Consider the following 21,116-nt stretch of genomic DNA (forward strand, 5'->3'; position numbering starts at 1 on the left):
GGATGCGACAACTACAAAAAGACGACAGAGGCTGTAATGATTAAACACCTGCAGAGGAGAGGTTTTAAGCCTAATTATACGGTGTGGACATTTCATGGTGAGTCTATACAACGCACAAGAGCTGAGGTGGTCCGTCATGGTGCCGGGATCGAAGATATGGTGCAAGACATGGTGCAAGAGGCGCACGGACGAGCAATGGTACCGGGATCGAAGACATGGTGCAAGACTTTGATGATGCTCGGGATTCAGAAGATGAGATGGAGGAATCTCCAATGGCCTTTTATGAAATATTCGAGTCTTCAAAACGTCCTCTCCATTAGCACACTGAGCTCTGTCTGCTGGATGCAATTGCACAAGTAATGGCTCTGAAGGCTCAGTTCAACTTGGGAAGAGAATGCTACGACGCGATGATGACACTATTTGGACGCTTCCTACCCAAAAGGCCATGTCATGCCTGCAAACCTGTACCAGTCGGACAAAATACTTCGTGTACTTAAGATGCCCTATGAGAAGATAGATGCATGTGAGAAAGGATGTGTCTTATTTAGGAAGGAGTATGCACACTTGGACTATTGTCCCAATTGCCAGTCTTGTAGGTATCTTGTGGTAGACAACGGTATGGGTGAGAAGAGGCAGACCAAAATTGCAGTTAGTGTTCTTCGGTATATGCCAATCGTACCAAGACTTCAACGTATTTTCATGGTCGAAGAGACAACCAGACAGATGACATGGCACAAATTGGACAAAAGAACCGAACTAGATGCGGCTGGGAATAAGATGGCGGTACACACATCGGATGGGGAAGCGTGGAAACATTTCGATGGATTGCATCAGGATAAAGCGGCAGATCCAAGGAATCCTCGAGTCTGCGTCGCCACGGATGGTTTTAATCCCTTCGGCATGACGGCAACCCAATATAGTTGTTCGCTTGTATTTGTCATCCCACTCAATCCCCCCCCCCCCCCGCGCAGATTACGCAAAGAAAGAACATATTTCTGACGTTGATAATTCCAGGGCCCAATTATCCGGGGAAGAATATGAATGTGTATCTGCAACCGCTTAAGGATGAATTGGAAGAAGCTTGGGATAATGGGGTCAGGACATACGATGCCGCTAGAAAAGAGAACTTCAAAATGCATGTGTGGTACATGTACTCTATGCATGACTTGCTAGCGTATGCGCTATTCTCTGGATGGTGTGTGGAGGGAAGGTTCTCGTGCCCCCAATGCAAGGCAACTCTTCAATTTCATTGCTTGCAGGAGGGTCGGAATTATTCTTGCTTTGACTTGCATAGATAGTTCCTGGATCCTGACCATCAGTTCAGAAAAGACAAGAAGAAGAACTTTACCAAAGGTAAAGTTGTGAAAAACTTGGCACCACCTGCGTTGACAGGCCAACAGATCCTGGATCAGATAAACGCCCTCGAGCCTGATCCAGAGCGTCCATGGTATTTCAAGGGGTATAATTCAAAACACGCCTGGACTCACAAGCCATGCTTTTGGGATCTGCCTTACTTCAAAGACCTCCTTCTTCCACACAATATCGACATGATGCACACTGAAAAGAATATCGGAGAGGCTATTTTTGGTACATTGTTCGACATAGATCGGAAGACAAAGGATAATACTAAGGCTAGAGTTGATCAAGAGACACTATGTCATAGACCGTTACAAAACATGCGAGAAGGCAAAGGAAAGCAGAAGTGGTCGAAGCCAAAGGCCTGGTTCAATCTTGGAAGGCTAGCTATGAGGGAAATTATCGTGTGGGTCAAAATGCACTTGATGTTCCCCGATGGGTATGCAGCGAATCAAAAGAGGGGAGCGAGTCTTGAAAAATTAAAAATCTTTGGTCGCAAGAGTCATGATTGGCACATATGGCTAGAGCGGGTAATGCCGGTGATGTTACGTGGTTTTATTCCTCAGGATGAATGGCTAGTACTGGCGGAGCTGAGCTATTTCTTCCGTGTTCTTTGTGCAAAAGAATTGTCGCCTGGCGTGGTAGAAGACATGGAGGAGTTTGCACCGGAGTTGTTGTGCAAGTTAGAGAAGATCTTTCCACCGGGTTTCTTTAATCCAATGCAGCATTTGATTTTACATCTACCGACCGAGGCAAGATTGGGTGGGCCCGTGCAAGATCGTTGGTGCTATGCAACTGAGAGGATGCAGAAGACCCTTCGAGCTAAATGTAAAAATAAGCGTAAAATTGAAGCATCGATGGCTGAGGCATTCATTACTGAGGAGGTGGCAAACTTTGTGACAGCACACTACGAAGCCAAAAATCATCATTTGCATAATCCGAAGCCTCGGCACAATGATGCAGACCCTAAAAAAGGTGGGTCCAACCTCAGCCTATTCAAAGGGAAGCTCGCACGAGCCAGTGCTTCGAAACCAATAACGTTGTATGTCGAAGAATGGCGGAACATTTCGTTGTATATCTTCAACAACCTAACAAAAGTGCGGCCGTACATCGAGTGAGTTCTCGGCACATTTTCCCGTAACTTCTAATTCATTTGGACTGCTCTTATTCCCGGATATTTCAAACAGTCATTACATCGCCAAATTCTCGGATGGAGCGGTGATCGAAAATGATTCCGTCGAAGAGTATGAGCTTCTGTCAAAGACAGGAGGCGGCTATCCCGATTTCATCTCTTGGTTCAAACAAACGGTAATTATCAATAATGGACCATTTCATTTCTTGGTCTAACTTGCGGCTAATGCAACAATCGTTTCGTACTAAACTTGTAGGCTAATTCAGAGTCTATGGACGCCGAATTGAGACAATTCGCTAATGGTTTTGACTATAAGGTCCGTTCATTTGAGAAATACAACATCAACGGGTATCTCTTTCGTACCTTTGGCAAAGAGCTATCTATGCCCGACCAGAAATCTACAAATTGTGGTGTCTCTGCTATCGGCGAAGGTGTTATCGAGTATTATGGAAGAGTTGAAGCAATTTATAATCTTCAATTCTATGGTGAAAACCCACCGAACGTTGTAGTCTTCAAATGTTATTGGTTCCAGCCGAAGGAGACTAGAAGGACTCATGAACATATAGGACTAGTCGAAATCAATCCAAAAACCCATTTAGATGTTCCCGATGTCTATATTACGGCTCAACACGCGGCCCAAGTTTTCGATCTACCGTGGGCATGCCAAACGGATAAGAATCTGGAAGGTTGGTATGTTGTTTATGAAGTGCCGCCATATGCAGACCACCTCTCCCAAATGAACAGGATTATGAACCTCACATTAACCCAGACACATATGATGGAGAATACTTCCAAGAAACACGTCTTTCCAAGAAATGTTTCAAGAACCGCCATGCTTCACCCAAGAACATGGAAGTAGACAGCGACAATGAATCCGACTCCACCCCTGAGCCGCAACCAGAAGACCTGGAACTCGTAGAGGTTACTGATGTGGATGACCTGTCAATGTTTCAACGATTAAAGAAAGGCCTTTCACAACTTCACGCTATTGAACCTGACGAGCACGTCATTCATGAAGACATGCGTGATAGTGATGATGATGATGCATTTATTGATGATGATTATTAGTTTGTCAGATTCTCAACTTAAGTTATATATATATTAATCTTTATTATTCATGTACATATTATTATTCATGTCAGTTATTCAATTTTTTAAGTTTTACTAATTTCTTTTAATCTTTATCATGGCAGGTCACCAGGTGTTGAAAGATGGTGGGCGCTGGTCAAGAGTGCTCGACGGGTTCTTCCTAGCCGCCCTGCATGAGGGGTGGTACTTCCCTTCCACCCGTATGTCTCCGTAGAGCCTTGGCAGACAGTCTGTCGACACCACCCGTGGGTTCTTCTTCGTCAGCGGCATTGCCCACTGGAGAGGTGCTGGTCTGGTAGGGAAGAAGGGGAAGGGTACAGGGAGACGTGCTGGCCGTGGAAGATCCAGGAGGACAGTTGAGCCGTCCTCGCCACCACCACTAGCTCATTCAGCCAAGCATAGGACTACTATGGTCGACCCATTTGCGGAGGAGGGTACGGGGACTCCGGTCCAGGAGCCTAGTGTTGACGGGCATTCGTCCCATGAGACTCCGATCCAGGATCAGCCTCGGGTCGAGGTGCACTCGGCCCACGAGACTACGGTTCCGGAGGCATCACCCGACGTGGAGAGGCCCGGATGGGAGACCTGGCCGGATCGGACCGAGTTGCCGGATTGCACCGAGGGTCCGGGTGGCTCAGGGGGCGGGGATGGCGGGGATGAGCTTACAGATAGTGAGGGCGATGTGCAGGTGGACGGGGACACCATGTACAAGGGTGGTAGTACACGTCTCCCGGTCGTGTCGGCTACCCGCGAGCAGAGGCCGGTGATTAAACCTGAAGGAGATAGGTAAGTACATTTACTCTTTTTTTAGCTTTTGCCTTCAAGTTTGTTCAAATATCTAATGTGTTGACCTGATCATACTGCAGGGGATGGGTACACCCTCTTGGCGTCCGCAGGCCGAACTCCGTCCTTGGTGTGCTTTGCCGGACAAATTTCCCGGGGTTTGTTACGTTGCCTGGTGAGGGTCAGGTTCCTACACTAGGATTTTCCTGGGAGCACTACTAGGCTGCGCAGGCCCCGCCGGAGGAGATTATAGATGGTGTCTTGTGCCACACGAGGGCCGAGATGGTGATCAAGAGATTTTGGGTAAATTATCCTTTTACAAAATCTAAAATTAACAATATAGCTAATTATTGTACTAATTGGTGTTTTCAAGTTTGATTGAAGACCTTCTATAGGTGTGAGGATGGATATGAGGAGGAGGCGGCCAGGGTTCTCGAGGCCGAGTGTAGGCGGTTACTACAGAACTTACGCCACGAGGCTCGGCCGCAGGCTATTCGAGACTACTACGCCACGCATGGTGTTAAGAAGCAGAAGAAGGATTGCCGCGGAAAGTTTCTGAAGAAGGAGCAATACATGAAGGTAATTACCTATTCTTAAGTCCTTCTACGTAGTTTTCTTGATTTCATTCATAGGCGTAGCGCTCAAAATTCTTTCTAATAACTTATAGGTGCCCCCGAGATGGTGTGCGGATAAGATGAATTGTTGGGAGGCGTTGGTTGATGAGTGGTGCATAGGCAGCTGGCGAGCCGTCCATGAGAATGCGAAGGATCGAGGCAGCGCCAACTTACTTCAGTTCGGACGAAACTGGGTATGTGATTTGCTTCATGATTCATGAAATTCATTCTTCATGCTAATATTTTGTTCCTCTCTTTTAGGCGCATAACAATAAGACGGAGATGCCACACTTGTACAACCTTTATGGCATGGCCCATACTGCCTCGTACAAGAAGGCGAAGGAATTCTGTGAGTCTGACCTGGATGATCTCAATAACTTCACCAACATATCATCCCACCACAAGCTCGTGGCATACAGGGACGCGGGGAAGGCTACGAAAGGGGATGACTTTAACCCTATCCAGGAACCTTTGGATCCAGAGCTTGTGATGATATCTGGTGGCGGGAGGCCCCATCGCTCGATAGCCATTGGAGATGGGATAATACGTTGTCCACTCACTCTCCTGGAGATCAACGCGTGCCAGTCGAGCAGCTATTGTGAGATAACGCGTCGTCCACGGCGAGTCGATCTTGCCATCGAGGTTAGTTGTACGGACTAAGAACACTTTCATCCATTTCATTATGTGTGTCACCATAGATCATTACTGTGGTAACGAGGAATGGTGTTTTAGGCTGCTCTTCGGAAAGAGAGACTGGCACAGCAGGCTGCTCTTGAGAAAGAGAGATTGGCAAGCCAGGCTTCTCTTCAGGCTACTCTTGAGAAAGAGAGATTGGCAAGGCAGGCTAGTCTTGATGAGAGGGACGAGACCACGGCACCATTGATTTAGGAGGAGAGGTCCCGGAATGAGGCGGGTCAACGGGACCTCTACGAGCTTTTTGTGATATGTTTTTTTTCACATTAGCCAAATCATGTGTTTAATGTCTGTTTCATTACTAACTAATACGACCCACTCTTCAGGGTGTGTGCGAGAAGAGCGGTCAAGTCCCTCCGCCGATGCCCGTCTTCTCTTTGATTGGCACGGTGAGTTTCATTATAAACTAGTATTAATAATTGAGTGTCATCATGCTAACTGAGACATTGCAAAATATCTATTCTGCAGAATAACTCCCGAGCGGCATCGCACGACCCTTCTCCAGGTGTTTCTCCTCCTTGATGACCACAACAGTAAGTTTCTCTTCTCCTCTTTCATATTCTCCTTGCCTTAATTTCCCCAACAATGACATAATTAGCCCATTTAGCTCCAAAAATACATAGTTAGCTAATTTAGCTCCAAGAAGAGGAGAAGAAATAGGAAAAATTAAAAGAAAGAAGAAGAAGAAGAAGAGTAGAAGGAGAAGGAGGAGGAGGAGATGGAGGAGAAGGCCAAGGACCTTCTAGTCCTTCTCCTCCTCCTCCTCATTCTCCTCCTTCTTGTTTATTTCTTCTTCTTCTCCTCCTCCTCTTTCTTCTCCTCTTTCATATTCTCCTTCCCTTAATTTCCCCAACAATGACATAACTAGCCCATTTAGCTCCAAAATACCATAATAAGCTCAAAATGGCATAAGAACCTTGGTTAGCTCATTAATATTATATACTTAGATTTTTTTCCCTCTAAAATGGGATAATTAGCCCATTTAGCTCTAAAAAGACATAGTTAGCAAATTTAGATCCAAGAAGAGGAGAAGAGGAGAAGAAATAGGAAAAATGAAAACAAAGAAGAAGGAGAAGAAGAAGAGAAGAAGAAGGAGGAGGAGAAGGAGGAGAAGGCCAAGGACCTTCTAGTCCTTCTCCTCCTCCTCCTCCTTCTCCTCCTTCTTCTTTATTTCTTATTATTCTTCTCCTCCTCCTCTTTCTTCTCCTCTTTCATATTCTCCTTGCCTTAATTTCCCCAACAATTACATAATTAGCCCATTTAGCTCCAAAATGACATAATAAGCTCAAAATGGCGTAAGAACCTTGGTTAGCTCATTAATATTATATACTAAGCTTGTTTTCCTCTAAAATGGGATAATTAGCCCATTTATCTCCAAAAATACATAGTTAGCTAATTTAGCTCCAAGAAGAGGAGAAGAGGAGAAGAAATAGGAAAAATGGAAAGAAAGAAGAAGAAGAAGAAGAGAAGAAGAAGGAGGAGGAGGAGGAGGAGGAGGAGGAGAAGACCAAGGACCTTCTAGTCCTTCTCCTCCTCGTCCTTCTTCTTTATTTCTTATTCTTCTTCTCCTCCTCATCTTTCTTCTCCTCTTTCATATTCTCCTTGCCTTAATTTCCCCAACAATGACATAATTATCCCATTTAGATCCAAAATGCCATAATAAGCTCAAAATGGCATAAGAACCTTGGTTAGCTCATTAATCTTATATACTTAGGTTGTTTTCCTCTAAAAGGGATAATTAGCCCATTTAGCTCCACAAAGACATAGTTAGCTAATTTAGTTCCAAGAAGAGGAGAAGAGGAGAAATGAAAAGGAAGAACAAAAAGAAGAAGAGAAAGAGAAGAGAAGGAGAAGGAGAAGAAGGAGGAGGAGAACAAGGAGAAGGAGGAGGAGGAGGAGGAGGAGAAGGAGTAGAAGGCCAAGGACCTTCTAGTCCTTCTCCTCCTCCTCCTCCTTCTCCTACTTATTCTTTATTTCTTCTTCTTCTCCTCCTCCTCCTCTTTATTCTCCTCTTTCATATTCTCCTTGCCTTAATTTCCCCAACAATGACATAATTAGCCCATTTAGCTCCAAAATGCCATACTAACCTAAAAATGGCATCAGAACCTTGGTTAGCTCATTAATATTATATACTTAGCTTGTTTTCCTCTAAAATGGGATAATTAGCCTATTTAGCTCCAAAAAGACATAGTTAGCTAATTTAGCTCCAAGAAGAGGAGAAGAGGAGAAGAAATAGGAAAAATGAAAACAAAGAAGAAGAAGAAGAAGAGAAGGAGGAGGAGGAGGAGGAGGAGGAGAAGGAGGAGAAGGCCAAGGACCTTCTAGTCCTCCTCCTCCTCCTTCTTTATTTCTTCTTCTTCTTCTCCTACTCCTCTTTCTTCTCCTCTTTCATATTCTCCTTGCCTTATTTTCCCCAACAGTGACATAATTAGCCAATTTAGCTCCTAAAAGACATTATAAACCCAAAATGGCATAAGAACCTTGGTTAGCTCATTAATATTATATACTTATCTTGTTTTCCTCTATAATGACATAATTAGCCCATTTAGCTCCAAAAAGACATAGTTAGCTAATTTAGCTCCAAGAAGAGGAGAAGAGGAGAAATGAAAAGAAGGAAAAAGAAGAAGAAGAAGAAGAGAAGAAGAAAAGAAGGAGAAGGAGAAGGAGAATAAGAGGAAGGAGGAGGAGAAGAGGAGAAGAAGAAGGAGAAGGAGGAGAAGAAGGAGAAGGAGCCCTCCTTATTCTCCTTCTTCTCTCCTCCTTCTTCTCCTCCTTCTTCTCCTTCTTCTTCTCTTCTTCTTTTTTCTTCTTCTCCTCCTCCTTCTCCTTCTCCTTCTCCTTCCCATCCTCCTCCTCCTCCTCCTCCTCCTTCTTGTTTTTCTTCTCCTTGTTCTCTTCTTTCTTCTTCTCTTTCTTCTTCAATTTAGCTTATTTGTCATATATATGTTGTTCTTCTTCTTCTTCTGACTTTCTTATTCCCATTTTGCAGATTGGATGTACTACATGCATGGAAGCTGGCATTGCAGTGCTTTAGTTTCCGTTTTTATTTGAGTTGATGAACAATGTGGAACTATATGTATATGTATATATGGATGAACAATATATGTGCAACTATATGTATGTATATATGGATGAAACTTTGTATGTGTTGGTTCTTTTGATATATGGATGTACGTTGATGAACAAATGGCATTGATGAGCTTTATATGTATATCATATATGTGTTGTGACCTATTTATCATATATGTGCTATGAATTATATGTATATGTGCTGTGAAATAGAAAAAATAAACAAAAATGTGACAATATAGGCTCTTTGCCGTCTGCCAGATGATGGCAAAGGTCTTTGCCATTAGCTGACTGATGACAAAGGTGCCCCGTGGCGCCCAGCTGTGCAACCTGGGAAGTAGCAGCTGGCTATATAGTATCTTTGTCATTTTCTTTCAAGGGGGGCAGACGGCAAAGAAGAGGGCACAGAGGAGGGGTGAGGAGGGGGAGGCAGACGCACAGAAGTGGGGGGAGGCAGACGGCAAAGAAGAGGGGGGGAGGCAGACGGCACAGAGGAGGGGGAGGAGGAGGGGGAGGCAGACGGCAAAAAAGAGGGGGGAGGCAGACGGCACAGAAGAGGGGAGGCAGACGACAAAGCCTCCGTTAGCCCCTAACGGAGGCAACGCCTGTCGGCTGCCGTCTCGACCACTTTGCCGACTGCTCTTATGAAAAGCTGACGACAAAGCTCTTTGCCGTCCGCTTCGGTGAGACAGACAGCAAAGAAGCTACAATGTCGTCGTAGGCTGACGCAGAAATTTTGCCGACAGTGAGATTCTTTGCCGTCTGTGAAATTATCTTTGCCGTCCGTGATATACTCTTTGCCGTCTGTGATGGCAGACGACAAAGAAGCTATTGCCGTAGGTGGAAGCCAAGCTAACTATATGTCGTTTTGGAGCTAACTTGGATTAAATATGTCATTTTGGAGGATAATTATTTAAGTATATGTCATTTTTATTGAATAGACCATTTTGGAGCTAACTAAGCTAATTATGTCATTTAGGTGGAAGCCAAGCTAACTATATGTTGTTTTGGAGCTAACTTGGGTTAAATATGTCATTTTGGAGCTAACTATGCTTATTAAGCCATATTGGAGCTAAATTGGCTAATTATATCATTTAGGTGGAAGCCAAGCTAAGTACTCCCTCTGTCCCAAAATAACTGTCTCAACATTGTACTAGCTCTAGTACAAATTTGTACTAAGCTTAAGACACTTATTTTGGGACGGAGGGAGTATATAATATTCATGTGCTAACCAAGGTTCTTATGCCATTTTGAGCTTATTATTTCATTTTAAGCTAAATTGGTCATTTTAATGAACTAACCAAGGTTCTTATGATGTTTTCACCTAACTAGGCTAATTATGTCATTTTGTAGGATAATTAGCCAATTTAGTCTTTGTTGGATGAGTCTAAGCTACGTAGAAGAAGAGAAAGAGAAGAAGCAAGAAGAGAAGAAGAAGGAGAAGTAAAAAAGAAGGAGGAGGAGGAGGAGAAGGAGGAGGAGAAGGAGAAGGAAGAGGAGAAGAAGAAGAAAAGAAGAAGGACAAGAAGAAGGACAAGAAGAAGGAGAAGAAGCTTCTCTCCTCCTTCTCCTTCTTCTCCTTCTTCTTCCTCCTTCTCCTTCTCCTTCTTCTTCTCTTCTCCTCTCTTCTTCTTCTTCTTCCTTCTATTCATTTTTCCTCTTTCTTCTTCTCTTGTCCCCTTCTTCGGGCTAAATTAGCTAATTATGCCTTTTTGGAGCTAATTATGTCATTTTGGAGGATAAGTAGCTAAGTATATGTCATTTTTATTAAATATAGCATTTTGGAGCTAACTAAGCTAATTATGTCATTTAGGTGGAAGCCTAGCTGACTATAGGTCATTTCGGAGCTAACTTGGGTAAAATATGTCATTCCGGAGCAAACTATGCTTATTAAGCCATTTTGGATCTAGCTAAGATAATTATAGGCCATTTAATACCTAAGTTAGGGGGAATAGGTCATCTTGGAGCTATGTAAGCCATATTATGTCATTTAGGAGAGAACTTAGCTAACTATAGGTCATTTTTAGTAAATAGGTCATTTTGGAGCTAACTAAGGAAATTATGTCATTTAGGTGGAAGCCAAGCTAACTATATGTCGTTTTGGAGCTAACTTGGGTTAATATGTCATTTTGGAGCTAACTGTGCTCATTAAGACATATTGGACCATTTTGCGGTTGTTCAGCAAAACACTAGATATAACATACCACTATCGTCATCACGGCGGTGAAGCACGGTGGCTCTGGCTTGTTTCACCTGGAGAAGGCTGCCCTAGAGAAGGCTCCACTGTAGAAGGGCCGTGTGATGCGTTTCGGGAGATATTCTGCACCAAACATCATTTGCAATGTGTCGTTAGCATGAGGACACTCTTAAGATCGCTGCACTGAAATGAAACTCACCGTCCCCGCCATGTTAATGACTCGCATCGCCGGAGAGACTTGGCCAGTCTTCTCGCACATAGAGTGTACATTTGGTTTCAACAAGTCAAACTTTTTAGTTATTAATGAAACGGACATTAAAATTCTAGATTTGAAATAATATGCAGAAGAAACTTACCACGAAGAGCTCGTATATGGCCCTGTTAGACCCATCATTCCGTGCCCTCTCCACCTCCACCAATGCAATCGTCCTCTCCTCCAGCTCCCTCATCTCCTTATCCTTCTCCGCCATAACCGCCTGCATTGCCTCTCTCTCTTTGAGAATAGGAGCGTGCAACACAACTCATTGTTAGTGTTGTAATCATATTGGTTCCAACGCACAACATAATGCGGAAAGATAGCTGAGTCCATTAAACTAACCTCGATGGCGAGCTCGACTGGCCGTGGACGAGGTGTTATCTCAGTACAGGAGCTTGTTTGGCGTGCCTTTATCTGCCGGAGAGTTCTAGGACAACGTATAAGGCCGTCTCCAATGGCGATCGAGGCATGGGGCCTCCCATTGCTAGCTATCATCACCAGCTCTGGATCAATAGGCCCCTCGCTCGGGTTAAAGTCCTTCCCTTTCCTCGCCTTCCCGTGATCTTTGTACTTGACGAGCTTGTGGTGGGAGGAGATGTTGGTGAAGTTTTATGGATGCTCGAGGTCAGACTCAGAGAAAGCCTTGACCTTCTTGTACGAGGCAGTATGGGCCATCGCATACGGGTCGTACATCTTTGGCACCTCCGTCTTATTGTGACGCGCCTAAAAGAGAGAGAGAGGAAAATTGTATTAGTAAAGGGATCAAGAGCATTAAGAATGAATTGCATGAGGTATGAAGCAAACCACATACCCAGTTCTCGCCAACTTGGATTAAGTTGACGCTTCCTTGATGGTGTGGCACACCAACCGTTTTGCCATGCCTCTCCTTGGCGTTGTTGTGGCCGGCCTCCCACGTTTCGGAGCACCACTGATCCACCAAGGCCTCCCAAGAATCCATCTTATCCACACACCATCTCGGGGGCACCTAAGTTAATAAAGAGAAATTTGAGCGCGTAAGAACCAAATCAAGGAAACTAACTACAAAGCCTTAATAATATGTAATTACCTTCATGTAATGCTCCTTCTCCATCTTAGAATCACGGCACTTCGCCTTGTCCTTCCTAATATACCGCGTGGCATAGTAGTCTCGAACAACCTGCACCCGAGCCTCGTGCCGAAAGTTTTGAAGTAGGCGGCGACATTCGGTTTCGATAACCTTTGCCGCGTCCTCCTCGTATCCCTCCTCACAGCTGTAGTAGTCTGCAAATGAGACAACACCAATGAGTACAATAACTAGCTATGGTTGATTTATAATTGTGTGAAGGAGAAATTACCCAGAACAGTCGGATCACCATGTCGACCCTCGTGTGGCACAAAGCACCGTCTATCTCTAACTCCGGCGGGACCGGGGCACCCAAGTAGTGCTGCCAGGTCATTCCTACCTCTTGCCCCCGACCGGGCAACGTAACAAACCCTGGGAAGTTTTGACGGCAAACCACACCAAGGACACTGTTAGGCTTGCGGACACCCTTGGCAACAATCCAACCCCTGCGGTACGACAAATTAAAGCCAAAACATTAGATATTTGAGAAAATGTGAAGGCAAAAGGTTAAATAATAGTAAATTAACTTACTTGTCCCCATTTGGCTTAATCGACCACCTCTTCTCGCAGGTCGCTGGCACGAGCGGGAGCCCCGAACTACCACGCTGGTAGACGGTAGCCCCCTCACCTAGCTCCTCGTCACTATCAGCATGGCCACTTGGCTCAGCCCAGATATCCCACTGGGTCTCTCGGGACGTACCCTCATCCCTGCTTTGCTCCGGAGTCACCTGGAACGAAGCCTCTGGGACACGAGTCTCGTGGGTCGAAGGCTCGTCGACCCGAGGCTCGTGAACCGGAGACCGTGTAGCCTCCACCTCAGACGAATCCACCCTAGAAGTCCTGTACTCTGGTGAATCAACTTCGGGTGGTGGAGGAGACCATGTAGCCTCCAGCTCAGAAGGCATGGAAGCCACCGCCCTACCTCTCCCGCGGCCACGTGTACCTTTAGTACAACATAAATACCAACATGAGTAATAAAATGTATATAAATACCAACCTGCATACAACATGAGTACAACATAAATACCAAAATGAATACAATGTGTACCTTTAGTACCTCTCGGCTTCGCGGTGGGTCGACCTCCTCTCACGAGGGGGGGGGGCGCTCCTTGCAGAGTAGAGAGCAACGCTCTCCGAAGAGGCGAGGCAGGAATGGAAGTACCCATCCCACCACCCGCCGACGAAGAAGGAGCCGCGGAGTGCTTTCGACCCTTTCCCACCATCTTTCAACACCTGTCATGACAAAGACTAAATGAAATTAGTACAACATAAATACCAACATGAGTAATAAAATGTATATAATTTAAGTGTATCATCATCATAAATACCAACATGACTAATAAATATTGAATACCTAACAAGAACTCAAAATTTATATATAGTAATAGTTGAATACCTGACATGAACTAATAACAATCGTACTCGTCTATATATGCTTCGGGGTCCATAAATGCATCACGATCATCACTATCATCAATAAATGCATCATCATCATCACTATCAGGAAGAACATGTGGAAGGCCACCATTATGTAATCGGTCAAGAAGTGACAGGTCATCCGCAGCTGTAACCTCTTCTTCTTCCAGCTCTTCCTGTTCGGGCTCAGGGGTTAAGACGGATTCACTCTTGCTGTCTACTTCAATGTTCTGGGGGTGAAGTAGAGCGGTTCTTGAAACCTTTCTTGGACATATGTGTTTCTTGGAAGAATTCTCCTTCATATGTGTCTGGGTTAATGTGAGGTTCGTAATCCTCTTCATTGAGGGTAGGTGGTCTAAAATGTGGTGGCACTTCATAAATGACATCCCAACCATTGAGATTTGGATTAGTTTGGCAGGCCCACGGTAGATGGAAAACTTGTGTCGCCTGTTGAGCCGTAATATAGACATCGGGAACATCTAAGTGGGTGTTTTGGTTGATTTTGACTAGTCCTATATGTTCATGAGTCCTTCTAGTCCCCCTCGGGTCAAACCAATAACATTTGAAGACTATGCGGTCGGTGGGTTTTCACCATAGAATAGAAGTTCATAAATTGCTTCAAATCTTCCATAATACTCGGTGCCTCCTTCACCAATAGCACAGCCAGAACAATTTGTAGTCTTTAGGTCAGGCATAGATAGCTCTTTGCCAAAGGTAAAAAAGTGATACCCGTTGATGTTGTATTTGTCAAATGAACGGACCTTATAGTCAAAACCATTAGCGACTTGTCTCAACTCGGCGTCCATAGACTCTACATCAGCCTACAAGTTTAATGCGAAAGAATGGATGCATTAGCCGCAAATTAGACCAAGAAATCAAATGGTCCCTTAATGGTAATTAATTACCCTTTGTTTTAACCAAGAGATGAAACCGGGATAGTCGCCTCCATGCTTTGCGAGAAGCTCATACTCTTCGACGGAATCCTTTTCGATGACCGCTCCGTCCGAGAATTCGGCGACGTATTGACTATATCAAATATCCAGGAATAAGAGTAGTTCAAAGGAATTAGAAGTTGCGGAACAATAATTTACCGAGAAGTTACTCAATGTACGGCCGCACTTCTGTTAGGTTCGTGAAGATATACAATGAAATGGTCCACCATTCTTCGACATCCAACGATTTCCCTTTCGATGCACCGGATGGTGCGAGCTTACCTTTGAATAGACTGAGGTTCGATCAAACTTTTTTTGGATTGCCATCATTGTACCGAGGCTTCGGGTTATGCAAATGATGATTTTTGGCTTCGTAGTGTGCTGTCACGAAGTTTCCTGCCTCCTCAGTAATGAATGCCTCGGCCATCGATGCTTCAATTCTACGTTTATTTTTACACTTAGCTCGAAGCGTCTTCTGCATCCTCTCAGTTGAGTAGCACCATCGATTTTGAACGGGCCCCCCATTCTTGCCTCGGTCGGTTGATGCAAAATCAAATGCTGCATTGGATTAAAGAAGCCCGGTGGAAAGATCTTTTCTAATTTGCAGATCAACTCCGCCGCCAAGTCTTCCATTTCATCTAGCACGCCAGGCAATAGTTCTTTCGCACAAAGAGAATGGAAGAAATAGCTCAGCTCTGCCAGTACTAGCCATTCATCCTTACGGATAAAGCCACGCAACATCATCGGCATTACCCGCTCAATCCATATGTGCCAATGATGACTCTTGAGACCAAATGTTTTCAATTTGTCAAGACTCGCTCCCCTCTTTAGATTCGCAGCATACCCATCGGGGAACATCAACCGCATTTTCACCCACAATAGCATTTCCCTCATAGCTGGCCTTTCAAGATTGAACCATGCCTTTGGCTTCGCTATGCTTTGCTTTCCTTTCCGGTGTCGCAAGTTTTGCAACGGTCTATCACATAGAGCCTCCAGGTTGATTCTAGCCTTAGTATTATCTTTTGACTTCCCCTCTATGCCGAACAATGTACCAAAAATGGCCTCCGCAACATTCTTTTCAGTGTGCATCACGTCGATGTTGTGTGGGCAAAGGAGGTCTTTGAAGAAAGGCAGATCCCATAAGTATGACTTGTGAGTCCATCCGTGTTCCGTATTATACCCTTTGAAGTATCCTGGACGCAAAGGATCAGGCTCGAGAGCATTTAACTAATCAAGGGTCTATTGGCCTATCAACGCAGCTGGTGCAGTGTTTTTGACAACTCTACCTTTGATGAAATGCGTCTTGTCTTTTCTGAACTTATGGTCAAGATCGAGGAATTGTCTATGCAAGTCGAAGCAAGAAAACTTGCAACCAGCCTACAGCCAACGGAACTGAAGATATGCCTTGCATGTGGTGCACGGGAACCTTCCATGCACACACCAGCCAGCGAATAGCGCAAACGCCGGATAATCATGCGTCGAGTACATGTACCACACATGCATTTTGAAATTTGTTTTGGTAGCCGCGTTGTAGGTCTTGATCCCATTATCCTAGGCTTCTTGCAACTCATCCTTAAGCAGCTGCATGTACACATTCATATTCTTCCTGGGATAGTTCGGCCCTGGAATTATCAACGTCAGGAAAATGTTCTTTCTTTTCATAATCTTTCCGGGTGGGAAATTCAGTGGCATGACAAATACAGGCCAACAACTATATTGTGCTGCCGTCATACCATACACATTGAACCCATCCGTGCTGATGGAAACTCTAGGATGCCTTGGATCTTCCGATTTATCCTTATGATATGCATGGAAGTTCCTCCACGCAAAACCATCTGAAGTGTGTACCAGCATATTGTTCCCATCTGCATCTAGTTCAGTTCTTTTTCGCAATTTGTGCCATGTCATCTATCTGGCCGTCTCTTCGACCATGAAAATACGTTGAAGTCTTGGTACGATTGGCAGATACCGAAGAACACTAATGGGGATTTTGGTCTGATTTTTCTCACCCATACCGTTGTCTACCACAATATACCTGGAAGAATTGCAAATGGGGCAATAGTTCAAGGCCGCATACTCAAGCATAAATAAGGCACATCCATTCTCACAGGCATGTATCTTATCATAGGGCATCTTAAGTACACGGAGGATTTTGTCTGACTGGTACATGTTTGCAGGCAGTACATGGCCTTTGGATAGAAAGTGTCCAAATATCGACATCATCGTGTCGTAGCATTCTCTACCTAGGTTGAATTGAGCCTTCAGAGCCATTACTTGTGCGATGGCATCCAGCTGACAAAGCTTGGTCTGCTCGTGGAGAGGACGTTTTGAAGACTCCAACATTTCATAGAAGGCCTTTGTAGATTCCTCCATCTCATCGTTCGAATCCCGAGCATTATCAAAGTCTTGGACCATGTCTTCGATCCCGGTACCATGCTCGTCGGTGCGACGACGAATCACCTCAGCTCTGGCACGTTGGTCAAACTCACCATGAAAAGTCCACACCATATAATTAGGCATAAAACCCCACTTCTGCAGGTGTTTACCCATTTCAAACTCTGTCTGCTTTTTCCAGTTGTCGCAGTTGGGACAAGGGCACCATGTTTTTTGCTCGCCCTTTGCAAATGCGGCTCTCACAAACCCCCTGGTTTTTGTTAACCATTCATTGGTCATGTCTTTCTGACTAGGGTGACCAGTGTACATCCAAGCACGATCACTCATGTTGCCTTGCTACCTATGGGCGCACAAGAAATAAATATATAATTCATCATCTATATTCAGCCGCTAATCAAGTTTGTCAGTTTTATTACTTCCATGCAACCTACACGCTAAAAGGTAAAGATAGGTCCTAATCCCACCCGAGTATGTGTAGATTGGGTTCAGTTTCCCATGCTCTGCTCCAGATGCAACGCAGAATTTCAGCAGCACCTCCCCGCCGTTCTCCTGATACACGTCTTGGCAATAAGCAGAGAGGATGTGTACCCGGAGAACAACAGGGAGGCACTGACGAAATTCCGCATGGGATCCAGAGCACAGCATACGGGAAAACGAACCCAATCTACACATACTCAGGCTATCCATGGATAACGTTGGACAATTTGAAAGGATGGCGGTTATAAATATGCAAAGACATGCATATTTATAGATGTCGCCCTTTCGAACGGGTGACGCATACTGGTCACGCATACTCATGATTGAAGAAACCTATATCTAGCAAGTTTCATCGACACGAAGACCGGAACAGAGCAAATTAAGGGGGTAGGAGGAGAAGTCATATTTGCTCACCAACAAACGCAGGGGTGTAGCTCGTCCAACGCACATGGAGGTCGTCGAACAACTGCACATTGAAATTCACACGATCAACACAAATATGATGTTTTTAAAACATAATAGGAAAATATGTGACCTAACTCATAATTTACAAAACAATGACCCCGTCGGTTTGTGGAAGGACGAAAAGCACCTTCTTGTTCAACCGGAGGCAGAAGAGTTGTCGGGGGTCAGGGGTTAGTGGCGTCGGGAGTCAGTGTCGTCGAGGGTCGCTGGTGTCGGGTGTCGGTGGCGTCGGGGTTCGGGGGTTAGTGGCGTCGGTGGTCAAGGGTCAGTGTTGTCGGGGGTCCAGGGTCAGTGGCGTCAGGGGTCGGTGGTCGGGGGACTTTTCAGTCAACAAGAGGCCGAAGAGGTGTCGGAGGTCGGGGGTTGGGGGTCACTGGCGTCGGGGGCGGCGTATTAACACCCGTGGGGAGTTTTCTGCCAGGGTGTCGTCAGGATGTCGTGTCGGGGTTTCGGGCATCGTGTCGGGGTGTTATTTTCTTCTTCATCATCTTCTTTTTTTCCTCCTCTTCCTTTTCTTCTTCTTCTTCCTTCCTTCCTTTTGCTCTTCTTCTTCTTCTTCTTCTTCCTTCTTTTCCATTTCCCTCTTCTTCTTCTTCTTCCTTCTTTTCCTTTTTCGTCTTCTTTATTCTTCTCATCTCTCCTCTTTTTCTTCTTCTTCTTCTTTTTATCCTCCTCCTCCTCCTCCTCCTTCTCCTCTTCTTCTTATGCTTCTTCCCTTATCTACTTATTCTTCTTTTATTCATCATCTTTTTCTACTTATTTCAATTATGACTATGTAGAATCTAGACCTATCACTAATCCTATGGCTAAACCTATATAGCACTAAACATAAAAAAAAATAACAAAAACAGAATCTACCAATCATTAACTAAAAAAGAATCTACCACTAATTAACAAAATAGAATCTACCTCTAAATTAACAAATAACAAATAACCTAGCACTAATTAACTAAACCTAGGACTAAATGTACTATTTAACTAGAACAACTAAGTAAACTACCACTAAATCAAATAACTAAATCAACTAACTAAATCTAATCAAATAACAAAAAACAAACTCACCTATTAGAGGAGGGTAGTGGACAGCCGGGGCGGTAGGCAGCCGGGGAGGAGGGGCAGCCGGGGAAGTGGGCCACCAGGGCGGTGGGCAGCCGGGGAGGAGGGGCAGCTAGGGCAGTGGGCAGCTGGGGCGGTGGGCAGCTGGGGCGGTGGGAAGCCAGGGAGGAGGGGCGAGGAGGAGGGGAGGCCGAGCTCCGGGCAGGAGGGGAGGCGGCCGGCGGGGGGGGGGGGGGGGGGCGGTCGGCTAGCGGGATGGGAGGTGGCCGACGGGCGGGATGGGAGGCGGTCGGCGGGCGGGAGGGGAGGCGGCCAACGGGGGGGTGGAGGGGTTCCGTGGTGCTCGGACGAGCGGAGGGGAGGCGGCAGGCGGGCGGGGGACGAGCACATAGAGCGGGTGAGAGAGTCACAGAGATGGGCGAGCAGGAAACTGTCGGAGATAGGGGGACGTGGGGTGGGGAGACGGCCGTTAGGGGGGGGCTCTCTTTGCCGTCCTCCCCCCGACAGCAAAGAGCAGGAGGGCAGACGGCAAAGGGAGCGCCCGTTATGGGGTGGGAGGGGGTGTGTGGTGGGCTGCCCCGTGCTCTTTGCCGTCTGCCCTCCTGTTCTTTGTCGTGCGCCAGCAGACGGCAAAGACAAGACAGATGGCAAAGAGATGTTTTGTGGTGACTGACGGCAAATAGGGTCTTTGCCATCAGCCAGCAGACGACAAAGAAGAGGCTGACGGGAAATAACTGAATTCCAGTAGTGTATAGCGCCTGTGTATACTCACAAACATATCAGTCTCTTAATCTATAAATCTTCAAACCACCAAAATAGCTAAGGAGCACGAGATGCACTTACACCAGGCTAGTTCCGGGCTTGACAAAAAGTTGTCGAAGTCCAGGTTGCCGAACCACACTTTGGCCAAAATTTCTAGGAAGGCCGGAAGTTTTGGGCTCCAGATGTTCGGTGGCCTAGGACCTGACTTGCCCTTCCTTTGGCCCTCTCGCTCGTTCGTCTTTGAGTCCATTTCCATATTATCTTGGAGGCCTTGCTCCTAGTACCTAAGCATGCAGAGAGTTTCTACTTGAGGTAGCATCCATGCTCCAATTGTATCAAACAAATAGTCATTGAGGAGAGATGTCACCTCGGTTGCCATGGCATGTTAATGGCTCTTGTTATCGAGCGGCTTAGAGTTTGAGGTGTTGTCTATGTATCCATGGGGATGATCCTGGTAAGCTCCAGATCATCTCCCCCTTGTGAAATATTCGTCCTTGGATCAAGTTCTTCATCACCATGGAAAGAAGATACGTCCTTGACGTTGAATGTGTTGATCACATTGTAGTTGTCGCGTGGAATGTTGATCTTGTAGGCATTGTTGTTGTAGCATGCCAACACCTTGAAAGGTCCCTCCACACGAGGGATTAACTTGGACTTGCATTCGGCAGGGAAGCGCTCCTTATGAAGGTGTAGCCACACAAGATAACCTGTCTTGAACACCATGAGGTCCTTGCTGGTGTTGCGCTTGTTTGTGACGTGTTCAACTTGGCGTTTGACCATGCGCCTTGTATCTTCATGCAATTTATTGATATAGCTTGCCCTTGTACTTTCGTCCATGTTCACTCGTTCTTGAAGAGGTAATGGAAGTATGTCCAATGGTAACAAGGGATTGAAGCCGTAGACCACTTCAATAGGAGACGTGTCGGTGGTGAAGTTTCTTGCACGTTTATAGGCCTACTCGGCGATGGGGATGCATTCTTCCCATTCTTTTCAGATTCCTCTTGATCAACACGTGTAGGAGAGTTGATAGTGTCTGGTTTGTCACCTCCGTTTTGCCATCGGTTTGTGCATGATATGCCGAATATAATACGAGCTTGATTCCGAGTTTGGTGCATAGAGTCTTCCAGAAGTAGTTAAGGAACTTGACGTCGCGGTCTGACACAATGGTCTTTAGGACACCATGTAGTCTCAAGATGTCCCTACTAAATAGATTCGCAATATGTGAAGCATCGTCTACCTTGTGAGATGGAATCAAGTGAGACATCTGGGAAAAGCGGTCCAAAACAACAAACATGGATTCTTGACCACTCTTTGTTCTAGGAA

This window comes from Hordeum vulgare, chromosome 2H (genome assembly GCF_904849725.1).
Source record: "Hordeum vulgare subsp. vulgare chromosome 2H, MorexV3_pseudomolecules_assembly, whole genome shotgun sequence".
Classification (NCBI taxonomy): Eukaryota; Viridiplantae; Streptophyta; class Magnoliopsida; order Poales; family Poaceae; genus Hordeum; species Hordeum vulgare.